This window comes from Balaenoptera acutorostrata, chromosome 4 (assembly GCF_949987535.1).
Source record: "Balaenoptera acutorostrata chromosome 4, mBalAcu1.1, whole genome shotgun sequence".
NCBI classification, from domain to species: Eukaryota; Metazoa; Chordata; class Mammalia; order Artiodactyla; family Balaenopteridae; genus Balaenoptera; species Balaenoptera acutorostrata.
Genome location: NC_080067.1, coordinates 70,069,087 through 70,081,955, shown reverse-complemented (window position 1 = coordinate 70,081,955; position 12,869 = coordinate 70,069,087). Strand labels below are relative to the sequence as shown.

Sequence of the window (12,869 nt, the reverse complement as noted above, 5' to 3'; positions counted from 1 at the left end):
GATGTTGGGACTCTTTGCTCTGCGGCGGAAGAATATTGCAGCAAGCGGTAGGCAGACCCGCGTTCCCCGCCCGCCCTGCTCCTACGGGGTTTCCGCGTCCCCGAAGCAGAGGCCGCCGGGCCGCCGGGCTGGACCGGGAGGCGGAAGGCTGGGGCGCGCCGGACGGTTGGCAGCTCTGGCTTTCCCGCCGGCGAGTGGGACCAGGCTCGCCGGTCCCGCAGTGCTCGGTGCCGGAGGGGTAGGCACGTCCACACTCTGCACTGGAGGGGAATCGGGCTGTTCCGCTCGTTCCCACCGCTACTTAACTTGACGGTAGAGAGCCGCCTGGCCTTTGGCACGAGCGTTTAACATCCTTCAGACCTTGACAGTGAAACTCCTGCTACGGAAAATGTCGGCTACCCAGCAAGTCCCATCAGACCCGGTTTACCGTCCAACGTGCAGGGCGAGAAGAAATATGTAATGTCCTCTGCAGATGTCTCTGGAGTAGCCAACTCCATTCTTCTCATGTTGCCTCTGGTCTTCTCTCGCTCTCTTTTTAAAATAATGCTTATAATTTTAACAGGTGTGAGAAATGCCTGATAAAATCATTGTAAACTTTTGCTAATGTAGGGGTAATGTGCCTTGTAACTCAGGAATTTAAATGGATGCTTCCGGCCGGTACAGCTCCATGCTGCTTTGGGACTACACAGGTTTGGGTTATGGTCTTTTTTTTTTTTTTTTTTAAAGGCTTTTTGCGCTTTAATTGTTTATACATAATGAATGTTGATTTATTGAAATTGAGAGCAATACAACCCTTGCTGCGTAAATAAACTGCATGATTCGTAAAGCTCCAGAGGTTTTCAACTGTAGCCCTAACCCAGGCTCGTTAATAAAAACCAAAAATAGTATTTTTAGTCATTTAACTTTAAAATACAGTCCTACCCACCCTGCAAGATAACACGAATACTCAAGAAAACATTTTCTCCTTAATTCAGAAGGCCAACCTAAAGTCTGATAACGGGGAAAAAAATGACTTAATTTTCTATATTTGTGTATTCAACATGATATCTGGTTCTAAATACTACATTTTTTTCCAAAAATCATTTATTTATTTGAAAATGATCACGCTAGGAACTGTGACAAAAACTAATACCAAGATGACAGTGTACTTGGCCCTCAGTCTAGTGATGATGCTCCCTATCTACCCTTTATAATGTTCAAATCCAGATTTGCGGTAATGCCAGACATTTTCTGAGAATGGAGGTCAGAGATCCTTGTTGGCTCGTCCAAAACCTACTAAAAATCTCCCGGGATCCAGGAAACTGAAGAAAATACTAAATGAGAAAAATGGCCAACAATTTAGTCTCACTTGAGTCTACAGGGTGAAATCAATCAACCATAGGGTGAAATCAATCAACAACACCTAATTGTTGAGTGTTTTCTTTAGGTTTAGCACTACTGTTACATGCTGTGGAGGATTTCCAGAGTCCCTTAACAGGAAATAATCAAGGGCTAAACTCTGGTTGAAGTCACAATTGCTCAAGGGGTTTCAAGGTAAGAAAGTTTCCTAATCCAAAATTCAGCAAAAATCCAGACCCACATTGCCAGCAACTCTACCATGTATTTCTAATAAATGCTGTGCTTACCACATTCTCAAGTGCTTACTAAATAGCATCAGTAAGTAAAAAATGAGATAAAGATCCAAACAAAACATACACATTAACAAAGTTTTGCATATCAACACAGAGCATACTGTGAAACTTTTCCACTTACCTGAGATCTAAAATTAGATGGCCATCTCTAAGTCAACTACAATGCTTCTTTGCTAACCTGGAACATGTGAGGCCATTTATACTGCAAATGATGCTAAAACTCCGCTTCTTTCCCTGTGTGACCACCTACTTTAGTTTTACTCTCCAGTAGCCTCCGCTGACAATTGTAAAGCCATCTAGCGATTGTAAGCCAACCTATTTGGGGGGAACATTATTCTGCCTGCCACAGCAACCAATCAACTTTGTTGAATAGTGTATAAAATAAGAACCAAGAAGAGACAGTAAAGGCATTGTTAGCATAGAGTAGAGTTGATCCAGAATAGCTTCTAGGAAGTTGTGAATTTTAATCCAAAAATGGCAAAATGATGTTTTTGCTTCTTTTATTCTTAGGTCAAACAGACTGATGAGGAAAAGAATTTTTTCACTGCTGGCAGTAATTCCTTAGACATATAGTAAGCCCTTAAATGTTTTTGAATGAATGAGTGAATAACTAGAAGAATAAATAGTAAAACTACAAAGATGAAGGGATATTATCTATTTCCTACAGTGAGTTGTACTGTTGATATGCTGTTTTAATTTCTTTTAAAGAGTAAAACTACTCCTGCTATTCATATTCAAAAAAGGACACATCCTGATGTCCCCTTCAGCTTATGTGACCATTTTTATCCCCTGGACTTGTAGGCCTGCATTTACTTACTGAAACGGTGACGATTTACATAAAGGTACTACTTTTAAGAAGAAGCTGTTTTAGACTGTCTGGACTGTAAAACAAAATGAGTTCTACTTGCAAGTTTTTATCTTTTTTGTTGCACAAACAATACTTTAAAAACAATAAAGGGCATTTTAAAAATAAAATTTCTCCTAACCCTACTACATTAAGGAAAAAAGCTCAGCATTTTCCTCCTCTTCACTGCTCCATCAGTTGCTTTGGTATTGTTACTTCTGCTGTTGCTGTTTGTGAATTTTGTTTGGTGAATTTGCCCACATTTGAAAGTGGGCCTGGAGCATAGGCTGGGTGGTGGTGGTCCTTAGGTCCACTCCTTGCATCTGAAACTGGGGTGCAGTAGACCTAGAAGTGAAGTGGCAGTTTATAGACCTCATTTCCTTGGAATAAATCCAGCCATTCTTCAACTATTCAGGCTTCATGATTTTTGCCATACTTGAGTACCACCTGAATTATTTACCTAATTTTTAAGTCAATTTGCATTTACTTCGCTTGAGTGAAATCGTAGGTTTAATTTCTTGTATTTTCTAATACTGATTAAAGTAATTACCAAAAAAATCAAAATAAATACTGTGTGTCAATATAGCTCATCTGAACTTTTCTGTTTGTGATACACTGTTTCAGATGGATTGTAGGCCTACTAAATCTGTAGTCATTAGCCAGACCAGGACAGAGGCAAATTAGATCTTGGTTTCCAGTTCTGAATTCTGAATGATAGGCCAACTAAAGTCTGTGAATAACCAACTAAATATTAATTGTCAGTTGTTTCTGATGAAAACTTTTTTTTTATTATATTAATAGGACTTCGAAAAAATAAAGGGGGTGGGCACTCTGCCATCTTCCTGACTCCCGTAGAAAGGCTGAGGTGATGCATAACTAGCTGGTGTTCCCTGGGACTGCCTCTGTTTGGGAAAGCCTTCGCGTCTGAAGAGAGAAGATGGTCAAGGCATAGTGCCCCTTTGCTTGCTAGAGGCTTCTATTTTTATTTTCCTTTAAAATTCCTTTGAAAAGTAACTTTAAAATTTTATACTCACAATTGACCCAAATAAAAGAAATTATATGGGCTGTAATGTCATTTTTTGGCAGGGGGCGGTGGTCAAGAAACCTATTACGTTAAATACTTGAAATTTTCAAAGTATTATCCTCCACAGTAAGCTCAGAAGTCAAGAACCAGGAATATGTACACTTTGGTGATATCAGGAATAAGCAGCCCAGACCAGTGGAGGAAAAATCTTATTTAATTATAATTTGTAAGGCTCTGTCTCTTGTGATGTTCAATAGAAACACCGAAACTTTTCCTGAGATGTCCACTGCTACTAGCTGTTTTTCCTGAGCTGATCATTCATGTTTAAACTCCCTTCTATTGCAAAACAAATATAACTTTGCAGTGTTTCTTTAATCTGCAGAATGAGTTTGCAGTAGAAAATGTAATTTGTTCACTTAAATTGTAGTTGACTTTAACAGCCTTGATTTTATATGACCTATCTTTCTCTATAAGCTGATGTCTGTTAGTTGATGAAAAAACCCCAGACCCTGTGTTTAGCTGTCTTTCTGCTGGCTCTGCAAGTAAAAAAAAAACAAAAACACAAAAGATGATTCTAATAGATTTAACTCTAAACACACCTCAAAACTTGGTTCCTGGGCAAGGTGGTGCTATGGTAAAGCCAGCTGGCAAACTCCTTCCAGAAGGCAAGGAGACGCTTGGGACTGAACTCCCTGTCTTGCCCAAGGAGGGGAAAGGCAGAAGATCCTTTGGGGCCTTGAATGGGAAGCTTCCTGTTTTTCCTGCTCTCTCTAATTTGGAATTAGCTGTTCAATCTGATAGACTCCCTGAAGCAGACAAAGAAAGGAAAATCTATCAAACGAACTAAATGAAGTTCTGAGGCTAAAAAGTAGAGTCAGGGAGTGCATTTCTATATGAGTTTAGATTAATCAGCCCAAAGGCTGTCTGCTAAGATAGACAGATACTTGTGGACAGTGGGAATCACTGAGGGGCTAGACTCTCACAGAATACAGATTGAGGAATAGGTACTACATCTTCCTTTGGGGCACCTATTTTCCAATTTGGTTGCCTTCCTTCTTTGCAGTGACCCTGGTTCCTAGAGGTAAAAAACTGTGGAGGGGTTATACAGAGATTTGTACAGATTGTACAGAGATTGTATAGAGATTAAATGATTTACTTCAAAATGCTTGCATTTGAATGCATTCCTTGAGAGAATTGTGATGAGAATTCACCCTGGGCTAACTAGTGTGAACTGAGGTTTCAAAGCTTCCCAGGCAACTCTGAATAGTTTGTGGATCTAGGTGGATTGTTAGGTTCCTAAGGGTATCAGTGGCCCCGCCTTTGCTCCATCCCACCCTCCTCCTTCAAATAGGGACCTTTGTCCCTATGTATTAAAGTCTTGATTTTGGTTAAAGTTAGAAGGTTGATATTAAACCTCTGCCATCTCTTGAAAGCCCACTGAAATAATGGTAAAAAGTCTTGCTGAAAAGACTTAAACGCTCAAGAAAATTGGAAAAGAGACAACAGCTCACAAAACTTAAATTGGAAAGCAAATGAGAAAATGATGAGAAAATTAGCAGATGGGAGAAAGCTTAGTCCTAAATTCAGAGTGGGGAAAGCTGATAAGCAACCTCATTTGTATTGCAGAACAACCAAAAGACTCAGAAATTGGTAGGACCATGTTTTTTTGGATGTAGGGATGTGAGATTAAAACATGAACACTGGTTGAAAGTCTGTTGAAAAAGCAGTTAGAAACTGCCAGAGCAGAGAGGAGCAAACACATTTCTATACTCGGGCACGTCCAGGCTCTGCTGAATTCCAGCATGCCAGAGTAAGTGCCTGTGTTGCCGAACCCAGGTTCGTGTGCACAGTGCACAGTGAAGCCAAACAAACTGAAACATCGGGGTTTGGAGCAGAGAAAGGTTTACTGCAAGGGCCAAGCAAGGAGTACAGGCAGTGGCCCATGCTCAAATGACCCTGGACACCAGCTCTTTGCTGACCCTGGATTAGAACCCTGTGGCTGTAGAGAAAACTCAGGAATAAAAAATAGACACTTCAGGCTGAAATCATTGGCAACCCCCCAGGAAGTAAAGAAGGAAAAATAAACCCAGGGATCAGAAAAGCCAACAGGCCAGTTAATTAAACCTTAGAGTGACCAGGAAATCAGAAGTTTCCTACAAGAATGGGAATTCCTTGAATGTGAAGTGGTGAGAAGAAGACTCATGTACAGCCAAAAGCAATTGCCCAGGGTCGCAAGCACAGGGGCATAAAGAAGAGTGGCAACAATTGTCTCCAAATGCTTATAAATTTGCATGACTTATGCTCCACTATTCATGAGGCCAACCAGAGGTCAAGGAGCAAGCCCTGGCCTTGTCCTTATGGAGAGGCCCCTTCACAGGATCCTGGGATGCAGATGGTTGGACTATGTCTTCTCAGGTCCTCCCTGTGCACATGTGACCAGCCTCCCACCTCCTGAATACCAGTCCCAGGCCTGTGCCAGTCATATTCCCTTTGGGGAGCTCCTGTGCCCACCGCCCCAACATGTGATCTACATGAAGGATCCTCAGGTACCTGGATGGGAGCCCTGGAACAGGAATTCTCCGAGGTCAAGTACATTCCTGATCCCTGCCTTTTTCCTAGCAGCCCCCAGCCTCCAGCTGCAGTCAACCTCCTCTGACTCTGATTCAGATCCTGAACTCAAAGGAAGTTAGAACCTGGATCCCAATTCTGTCTGAAAGACAGTGCAATAGTGCAATTCTATACACTCACAACTCCTTCCTTTCCCAGCCCAGTGCAATGAGAATAAATGTGAAATTAAATGAGAAAAAAAGAAAAAAGAAAAAGCAGACTTCAGGAATTCCTCCCCTACTCCATGTAGTTAGGCAACTTTCTCTCCTTTACTCTGGCTATCTAGAAGTTTACTTTCCAAAGATAGTATTGATAAAATAGTAGATCTCTGGATTGAAGGCCCTCATGAAGGTATACCTGAAATTTGGTGGTCAATGTAGAAAACTGTGATTTTACCATCTCATACTATTATTGGGGAAGGGCCATGTTCCCACTCTAAGGTCTACCTACTACTCCATAAAGAGGTTTTTTTTTTTTTTGCGGCATGCGAGATCTTAGTTCCCTGACCAGGGATCGAACCCATGCCTCTGCATTGGGAGCACGGAGTCTTAAACAGTGGACCGCCAGGGAAGTCCCCATAAAGAGGTTTTGCTATGCCATGGTGATTTACTTTTCTATTTGCTGCTACATCGCCAGATCTGGTTAAGGCCTACCACAGGCATATACTGAACAACATATCTTATTTTTGGCACCAGATGGAGAGTTCTGTTTGGGCTTTATTAAATTTGACATTAAGCAGGGATATTGAGTAGGCAGTTGTATAAATGAGTCTGGGGACCTGAAGCAGGGGGGCAGGGGTAGGAGAAGAAATCAGGTCATCAGGTCCTAAGATCTCGATTTGGGAGTCGTGGCATAAGAATATTTAAAATCACTGTACTGGATAATATCACCCATGGAGTGAGTGCAGAATTATAGGAGACTGAGTGGAAGACTGAGTCCAGAGGCACTCAACATCTGAAGGTCAGCAGAGGAGAGAGACCACAAAAAAGTCTGAGGAGAGGCCACTGAAGTACGAGAAACAAGAGGAAGGTGTGACAAACCAAGAGAATAAAGGGTTTCAAGGAAGGCATGCTCAACTGTTCAAATGCTAACAAAAGACTGAGTATCTGACTACTAAGAATTTACCACTGGGTTTGCAAGATGAATGTTATTGGTAAGGTTGACTGGACCAGTTTCACTGGTGGGGATAAAAGCCTAATTTGTGTGGATTAAAGAGAAAATAGGAAATTAAGTTCCATGTGCAGTGGACTGATATGACCTGAAAATCTACCTGTAATAACTCTCAGATATGCTAGATGAATTACAACAAAATTATTTTAAATTCATAGCTGAACTTGCAAGGCAAAAGGGATATTGCAGATACACAAAATGAAGATGGAAATGAACACAGGACCAGGATGCATGCAAGCTGACTCCATGGCTACCTAAGGGTCTAACCTAGGGGCTTCCCTTTTGAAAAATCACCTTTTTATTTTGGAATAATTTTAGGTTTGCAGAAAAGTTGCAAAGATAGTACACAGAGTTCCTCCATATACCCCTTACCCAGTTTCCCCCATTGTTAACATCTCAGAGTCCAGTTTCTCATAGAGGTTTGGAGATTGAATTTCTTTTACCAATGAAGTCCCCCAAACCCAAGGTGGGAATTTAATATAAAAATGTGTCCAAGCCCAGTGACACCCCAAGACTCTTGTTGGAAGTCAACAGAGAATGGATCTGCCAGGACTCTTCTTCACCCAGGGCACAATGGGTTCTCTCAGGAAAAAGCAAGCCCTGCTACAGATCATATGTTTTGATCATAATCGAAACATACGTGGAAACAACTCACCCTGTTGAGAGTCAGCACTTACAACAAGCAGTAGGACTCAGTGGCCATGAACTTCTGGTATTAGAAAGACTATCTGAAAGAGAACACAAAATAGAACATTTAAAATGACTAAGACATTGAATAACTGAATACCTAAGAAAAAGACAAAATACCATAAAAGAATAATCTGGAAGGGGGATGGATGGGTGGGTGAACAGAGCACCTTCTCCAGTCTCCCCCTTTCTCCCCTCCCTTGTCCTCTCCTTTTTCTCCTTCCCGTCCTTCTTTTTAATCACCATAAATGTGGGAGAAGAGCCAAAAATCCTATTCTAGCTTACTAAAGAAAATTCACAAGTATTTATATCTTTCAGAAAAAAAAATAGACAATAATTTAATTATTACCAGACCAGTAACTTACTGAGAATGACAACCAGAAAGAAATCAAACTTTAGATGATAAAGGTGATGAGGAAAAATCATAAATTTTCTATGACAAGACAATCAAACTAAGATGGAAAGAAAAACGCCCCTCTTTGTGGTGGGCCTTTCCCAATGCGCAATGTGCATCAGCGTGGTACATTAACCAGACCTCCTCAAACCAGGACGATATAATCAACTGTTGAGAGAAACGGTCCCTTTCTTCAGACACCAGCAAGGTAATTTTAAGATTAATATTTCTTTTTCATCCCATACAGGGGGTCACATTGACCAAAGGCTCACTCTGTACACACATAACTGACCAAAACATCTCTGATGAACTTGACGTACAATGCTAACCTGTAAATGTGATACATAAATTCTGTCTCAGGAATGTATAAAACTGCACCTCTAACTCTTGACCAGTGGAACAGTTGTCAGAGCTTCTGCGAATCTCTGTCCCGGGTTATAATCCTCTTCTTAGCTTGATTGTGACTTGATTTTCCGTCAGCAAAGGTAACTTCTACGAGATACAACAACAATCTCTGATCTAAAATATTTCCAACTTACTACACAATTTTTCAGCTCCTAATTCCCTGAAAGTCCACCAATCCACTTATATAGCTCCCGCCTCTCAGGGGAGTACAATTTGACAACTTATTATTGCTTCCAAGATTTTATCTTTTGTGATTTCTATGGTACGAAATCTCTCTGAGGATTGTTCAACGTGAAGGATTTTGCAGACATCACTTCCACTGGCACATCTTCATCCTTGGGGTCACAACCACTTTCCTCATTTATGTCGCTAATTTCACCTTCCCAAAGTTCCCCTGGCTGCATGCCTGGAGTCTCAAGAATGGCAGCGGTGTCAACATTCCCCCGGCGGTATCTTCTAATCACTTCCAATTTCACTTCACTTCTAGCGATATCACTTTTCCTTTGTGTGTGTGTGTGTGTGCTGCACTTTAATCTTTCTTGGACAATTCTTTCAGTCATTCATTTTTGTAAAATGTCAGGTGGGCTTTATCACTGGAAGACAAAGCAGCAACTGCATACTGAATAACAAATGCACGGTGACTAGTCGGCAACGGACTTTGAAAGAATTGATGTGATTGGCTACAGATCATGATACACATCTCTTATTTCCCTAGTGCTTTAAGGACAGTGAAGTTTGTCCTATGTCATTACTCACAGGTATTGGGGGACTGGTCTTAATTTAGACCGCTGGAACTGAAATTTGTGCATATCAGAACTGTGCAAAGTGAGGAGTTATTATACTCATTTCCCAATGAGAAAGTGATCAAATCGGTTTCTGGCAGAAGAGGTTATCAATGCAGAGGTTCTACATTAATCATTTTGTAGTCTTTGGAACCAGTTCACTCAGGTCAAAGGTGAAACCTTGGGCTTCCCTGGTGGCGCAGTGGTTGAGAGTCTGCCTGCCAATGCAGGGGACACGGGTTCGAGCTCTGGTCTGGGAAGATCCCACATGCCACGGAGCAACTGGGCCCGTGAGCCACGACTACTGAGCCTGCGCGTCTGGAGCCTGTGCTCCGCAACAAGAGAGGCCGCGATAGTGAGAGGCCCGCGCACCGCGATGAAGAGTGGCCCCCGCTTGCCGCAACTGGAGAAAGCCCTCGCACAGAAACGAAGACCCAACACAGCAAAAATAAATAAATAAATAAATAAATTTATTTTAAAAAAAAAAGGTGAAACCTTGATGTATAGCAAAGGTAAGTCTGTATTTAAAAGAAATGAAGTACAATCTATTTCTTGGAAACAAACAAGTAAAGTTTGAACCAAGACCTTCCTGTTAACAAGCAGGCAGGTTGAATGTTCCATTGAGAATTTCCTGTTCTCTATTAGTTCCTCCCTTCTCCTTCTCCCCTCCTTTTAGTCATTGAAACACTTCTAATCAGAGATTTTTAAAGTTTAGCCTTTAGAATCACGCAGGGCTTGCTTAAACACACATGACTGGAAATTCACGTATTCTGACAAGCTCCCAGCTGCTGCTGATGCTGCTGGTCTGGGGACCACACTTTGAGAACCACTGCGTTTGATGGTAGACTCAGGAATGGAATTGAAATCTCTTTCATTAAGTGGCTAATTCACAAATTTTTTGACTAGCAAAAGCTTGTGATCAATTGATGAAACATGAATACTACTCTCAGGCCATAATTTAAGTCCCTTAAGCCAAATCCACAATTCTACAGATGCCACTTTTTCCAGTATGAATTCAGTTTGCCTTATTGTACACCTATACAAACATTTAAAAATCTTCAGAATACTCTCTAGCTATTTTGAACATTTACAAAAATATTTGTGACAAAAATTAAAATCTAAAGACAAAAAATACAATCTGTTTTGCTGTGTAACAGAAAGAAATAATGTTTATGTTCTTAATGGCTTGCTTTTTGAATCAAGTAGGTTTATTTTTATTTATTTTTTTATTTTTGACTGTGTTGGGTCTTCGTTGCTGCGCGCGGACTTTCTCTAGTTGAGGCGAGTGGGGGCTGCTCTTTGTTGCGGTGCACAGGCTTCTCATTGCGGTGGCTTCTCTTGTGGAGCACAGGCTCTTGGTGCGTGGACGTCAGTAGTTGCAGCATGCAGGCTCGGTAGTTGTGGCACACGTGCCCTAGAGCGTGCGGGCTTCAGTAGTTGTGGCTCGCAGGCTCTAGAGCACAGGCTCAGTAGTGGTGGCGCACGGGCTTAGTTGCTCCGTGGCATGTGGGATCTTCCCGGACCAGGGTTCGAACCCATGCCCCCTGCATTAGCAGGCGGATTCTTAACCACTGCGCCACCAGGGAAGTTCACCTGAATCAAGTAGGTTTTGAAACATGATTTAAAATGTCACAAGAAGTTGGAATGAAGTCTGTGGTGTAGTAATGCACCAATGCTAATTTCTTATCTTTGATAATTGTAATATGATTATGCAAGATGTTAACATTAGGGGAAGCTGGGTGAAAGGTGGTGTACAAGAACTATCTGTATTATTTTTGCAATTCTTCTGTAAGTCTAAAATTATATCACAATTTTAAAAGTTTTTAAAAACTCATAGCAAGAAGAGCACTCAGGGGCTTCCCTGGGGGCGCAGTGGTTGAGAGTCTGCCTGCCGATGCAGGGGACACGGGTTCGAGCCCTGGTCTGGGAAGATCCCACATGCCGCGGAGCGACTAAGCCCGTGAGCCACAACTACTGAGCCTGCGCGTCTGGAGCCTGTGTTCCGCAACAAGAGAGGCCACAACAGTGAGAGGCCCGCGCACCGCGATGAAGAGTGGCCCCCGCTTGCCTCAACTAGAGAAAGCCCTCGCACAGAAACGAAGACCCAACACAGCCAAAATAAATAAATAAATAAATAAATTTAAAAAAAAAAAAAAAAAAAAGAAGAGCACTCTGATATATGTATACTTATAAATCGAAAAAAGTTTTCATCTGCAGAAAATTACTTGGGTTTCCTCATTTATCTCTACAGAATAATTCAGTTGCCATGTTCTTTCTATTTCTCATAGTCTCATGATAATTTCAGAGATGGTCTAAATGGATTTTATTGGGATACCAGTTGAACTTTGGTGGAGGTGTAGAAAATGCCTATGGATGAGGTTTTCTGAAATTGGTAACATTTACTATTATCCCCTTCAAAAAATGCTTATTTTTATTTTTTGAATAGGTAATATATTTATAAGACCTAAAGTTTAAAAGGTACAAAAGTGTATATAGTGAAGAGCCATCCTCTTACTCTTGTCTTACTGCCACCTAATTTTCTCCCAAGATTCAACCAATAATATTATTCCTCTGTATCCTTTAGGTATAGTTGTTAACATATAAGCAAGGAAATGCATGTCTATTTTACAGAGAGTGATAGCATAGTTTACTTCTGCATCTTTTTCTTTTATTTATTTATTTTTTTACTTAATATATTTTGGAGATACAGATTCTGTATCAGTGCATAATAGGCTTCTTGATCCTTTCGTGGGTCTGCATTTTATCCTGTTGTGTGGATGTACACAGTTCCTTTCACTCATCCCCTTCAGGGATATTTAGATGCCTCCCATCTTTTGCTATTACACACGATGCTGCCATGAACAGGTTTCCCCCATCATTATTTGCACATGTGCAGTTATATCTGCAAGAAATGTAATTCAGGTTGAGGTCTATCCCGATGGGGCTTTTTCTGTAAACCTACATCGTTGGAAACGCCTCATAGATTAACTGTGTGGTTTCCTTTACTCATAGAACTACCTGTTAGATCTGTGGGTAAGAACTACAAGACAGAGCTGCCAAGTAAACTATGAAAAACCTAACAAACTTTTTATCTTAGGTATTGGCATATCCCAATGATCTGTACTGTTCTAGGGTGTGATGGCTTAGGAGTGAATATGATTTGAACCTAATACATTTTTAGAGGGTGTCAAATTCAGAACCAGGCAGATCCATCGCCTGACCCTAAACATGGTCCTAAAGTAAATCGCTTGAGGAAATTGGATCCCAAAGATTACAGGGCTGACTCACACGATAACTTCTTTTTGAAAGGGCTACTTTATCTTGA

The 12,869-nt window shown here is 41.2% G+C and overlaps 1 non-coding gene and 1 pseudogene across 1 annotated transcript; both read left to right on the top strand.

The window, feature by feature from the left end:
• The first annotated feature begins 1 nt into the window (after nt 1).
• LOC130708067 (putative uncharacterized protein MSANTD5) lies at nt 2-6,189 on the top strand (annotated as a pseudogene).
• A 6,277-nt stretch (nt 6,190-12,466) lies between these two features.
• LOC114235660 (small nucleolar RNA SNORA18) lies at nt 12,467-12,597 on the top strand. Its single transcript, XR_003621784.1, has one exon. It is a non-coding gene; the product is annotated as a small nucleolar RNA SNORA18 (small nucleolar RNA).
• The last annotated feature ends 272 nt before the right edge of the window (nt 12,598-12,869 follow it).